At 34.8% G+C, this 4,197-nt stretch overlaps 1 long non-coding RNA gene across 1 annotated transcript; it reads left to right on the top strand.

The window, feature by feature from the left end:
• The first annotated feature begins 714 nt into the window (after positions 1 to 714).
• LOC134682106 (uncharacterized) lies at positions 715 to 3,805 on the top strand. The gene is made up of 5 exons (XR_010100782.1): positions 715 to 862; positions 1,283 to 1,672; positions 2,003 to 2,117; positions 2,629 to 2,787; positions 3,610 to 3,805. It is a non-coding gene; the product is annotated as an uncharacterized LOC134682106 (long non-coding RNA).
• Positions 3,806 to 4,197: the final 392 nt, after the last annotated feature.

Consider the following 4,197-nt stretch of genomic DNA (forward strand, 5'->3'; position numbering starts at 1 on the left):
TTGTCCTATTGTGAGGCTAGCAATTAACATACATGTAACAGTAAGTATAAATATTACAGTGATCGATCTTAAACTAAATGCTTACCGCGAACTTGTCTGATCTTATGATCTCAGCTTTTTGGCGCGTACATACAGATGAGACAGCAATTTATAACACGACGTAAAAACCACAAAATATATTTATTTTTAGAAGTCTTACAAGATTTTGTAGTTCGAATTAGTCAATTAAATGATTTTCTTTTGTTTCACTTTCAATGTTGACATTCTTTTCCTTCAGATAACTTTATATACACATACAATTCACGTGTTATCCATCTCAAGCTAAGGGGCTGAAGTTCACTTGAATACGTAATCAATTAGATCGTATTATTCACTTGCAAGTGATTGATTCATAATCAATATTTTTATCTTATTTTGACAAAATTAAACCATACAAGCTGCTAAAAGAGAATTATTATCTCACTATGTGCATTTCATTAATGATTTAGCCAAAAACTAGTATATTTTTTTTTTATAATTCTCGTAGCTTAGTGCCCCTTTAAGTAGTCAGATTTTTGCAAATTATGGTGTCAAAAGGTGGAAAGTTGACTGACACTCAGTATGGAACAAGATGGTATGATGTAACTCATGTGTCCGAGTGCTTCTGTAATCCCAAAAAAATCTTTTCCGTACTTTCATTACCATAATTTATGTTGGTATGTTATTTTAGAACTCAGAAAGGCCGTATCATACCGTCACTGTAATAACTGGAGTATTAGAATATGAATTGAATGAGTTTCTGGTCAAGAATGGTCTCTCCATGTTGTCTCAGCCCCTCATTGTCAACGCCACAGTCGGTGGAATGGTAGCCTCATCTACTCATGTAAGTACAAGTAACAGACACATTATTTGTTTAGGGGCCAGCTGAAGGACGCCTTCGGGTGCGGGAATTTCTCGCTACATTGAAGACCTGTTGGTGACCTTCTGTTGTTGTTTTTTTTTCTACGGTCGGGTTGTTGTCTCTTTGACACATTCCCCATTTCCATTCTTAATTTTACATTATAAATGCATCGCATGGGTACAGTTTACCTCATATATAATATGTATGTGTTTTCAGTTTTAATGACAATAAAGCTAAGCGGCCTCACTTACATTGTTACTGTTAATAACAGAAATAGTTGTGCTGATCTTTCTTTTATTTGGGTTTTGTCTGTTAAAACATTGGTTTCTCGATCGAAACATATTACTACAGGTAAAAGTTCCCTAGCCTTTTTATATAAAGTTTCATTATTTCTATCGCTAGGGTTCAACCTGGAGTGCTCCAACTTGGAGTGGTTATGTGGTGGAGATGCGCTTAGTAAACGCTCGCGGTCGATTGCGACGTTTCTCCAAAGAAGAACACCCAGAACTTATGGAGGCACTTATGTGTAATCTAGGAATGATGGGAGTCATGTATGACATCACAATCCAAGTCAACGGGACGCTTATTGCTAAAGTACAAAATCAATATGTACCGTTAGAAGATTTGTTCTATAATCAAACTAACTTAAAAAAACGTAGTGACGTCACATTTCCTTACGGAAATATCTTGGTATCCATTCAATTCTGTAACTCCAGAAGAGGAAGCAGTGTTTAGACATAATAAAACAGTTCTCAACTCTTGGACAGTTAGAAGAGACATTGTGTGGCTAAGGTAGGGTTTTAGTTTCTTTCAAATTGCTATGAACATCACACTTGAAAGGTAGCGTGCACTAAAAGTCTTTTCACAATTGCATACTATCATATGATTTTATGTGAACTTCTTTATATTAATTTTTGCGGAACGTGAAAAAAAGTAAAAAACAAAAAGTATCAGTTTAACTATAAAATATACATTTTTATTTTTGATTTACAGTTCAAAGTTTCTAAATTCATAATAAACTCGTCTTCGCCTCGATTGACAAATACATTTGACCGCGTCTGACCTATATTTTCATGTTCAACTCGTGTATCAGGAACTAATAAATTGATTTATCTTCAACAGAACAATTGTATTGGTCAATACTATACCTGATGACCACGTGATACAAGGTCCAGTCTATTTACCAACCGGGGGATCAATATCGGGTGGAAATGAAGCAGGAATACTGAGAGGAAAGGTCAGTTAAATAAAATTAAAAATGTAAACGGTGAATGGGTCAAAAAGACAAAGACAGAAAACGACCCAAGGCCAACAATGGGTCTTCAACATAACGAGAAAAGTCATTGTTGACCAAGATACATCCACCATTCATTGACTTCTTATTTTGTTTCATATAAAATTTAGTTTCTTTATTTTAAATCTACTAGGCGTAACCTTCGCATTTTGTCATAACGATGCCAAGAAAGCAACAACAAAAAAAAAACCCACCAATTCAAACTGTAGGATTCCTACTAAATAACACAAATATTAAAAAAATAAACAGTACAAATATGTATATATATATATACGTAGCATATACAAACAAAAACAAGTGTTTTTTTCTTTAGTTTTTTTTCTTAAATGCTGGGCAATAGAAGAAGAATTTATTTTAATTAAGGGACTCGAAGGGCATCAACATTAGAAAATTATGACTTAAGACAATAAAAACAAATACTCGGCAACTTGATATACGTTTGCTTTAATTCCAGGGTGCACTTAACATAGCAAAGCTGCTTCCGTCGGAGAGTTATCATTACTTGGTAGATGCATTTCCCACCATTTTACCGCCAAAGCATGGATCGGAAACCAGTGCCGCTTTTGTATTGAATATTGATAATTCATTTTCACGTCCTCTCCGAGCATTCAAGGTAAATATAAAAAAGAAGATGTGGTATGATTGCAAATGAGACAACTGTCCACAAGAGACAAAAATGACACAGACATTAACAACTAAAGGTCACCGTACGGCCTTCAACAATGAGCAAAGCCGATACCGCATAGTCATCTATAAAAGGCCCCGATTAAGACAATGTAAAACAATTCCGAGTAAAATTGAAAAATCCCTTTCCATGTGGAAAAATGATTTTAAAGCTCAAATGGACAACATTTGCATATCACTGACTTGGCACGTGCATTTTCATATATAGATAATAGTGAATTAAACCTGCGTCTCTTGGATGGTAGAATGAAGAAAGTGTTAATTTTTATTTATACGGTCATTTTTCAAGTCCCATATTATTTTGGATCTTGTGTGAATAAAGATTTTCTTTTCCGGGTAATTTGTGCTTCTTTACTTTTCTATCAAGCAACTCATATAATTCACCAAAATTGCAAGTGCAATATTGACACTTTTACACTGCATTTTAAAGGAAAGATTGATTTGTGTTTAACGCCACTATCAGTGTTATTGTGCTATGTTGTGACAGTCAGTTTTTAGTGGTTGAAGAAGCCGGAAAAAAAACATCGAATTTCGGTAGGAAAGCCGACAATCCTTGTCAATTAAGATTGTAGTCGAACGCAACTGGCCCGAACTAACACGTGTTGACAGGCTAGTTTGATACGTTACACCGTGGTCCCTCAATAGAATTTTTATCTATAACAATTAGTAAAAGTGTCATCTAATAATTTTCTTCAACATTGAAAAAAAAGCATTTTCTTAAGTTATTGAATAATTATATTTTTTATTGCAGTTTATGGCAGAAAAAGTAGAAAACCAAATCAAATCTTTAGGATCATCTCCAATGAACACTTTCCTTCCACGATTTCTACAAAACATGGATTGTTTGTTGTGTTTTGGAAACAACGGGATTAGGCAAGACGACGATTCTGGACGTTCTATGGTAATCGACTTTCTAGCTCCGCCCACACAGTTCGGATTTTATGATACAGCAGCAGATGTAAGTACTATGATAGTCTGGCCGTTCTATTGTGATTGACTTCCTAGTTCCGAGGGAAAGATAAAAACGTTTTATTTCATATGTTGACTAGAAGCATACAAATCTATCAAGACCGAGTGCATTTTTGGTTGCGTACAGCCAGTGGCAAATATTACAAACACATTCAACAAGAGCAGATTGAATAGACATGGCTGCGGAACCACAGCCCTTTCGATATAATTTGGATATTTGCGGAACTCAAGTTATATATAAAAAAGTTTCCGAACTATACGAAACATGGTTCTGTAGCTAAAGTAAACAGAGAGTAGAGAATACGTTTTAATGTCGCTTGAGTCTTGTGATGGATAAAGAAATACCTTTTACACTGGTGGATTAACTATT

Source organism: Mytilus trossulus, chromosome 8 (genome assembly GCF_036588685.1).
Source record: "Mytilus trossulus isolate FHL-02 chromosome 8, PNRI_Mtr1.1.1.hap1, whole genome shotgun sequence".
Taxonomy (NCBI): Eukaryota; Metazoa; Mollusca; class Bivalvia; order Mytilida; family Mytilidae; genus Mytilus; species Mytilus trossulus.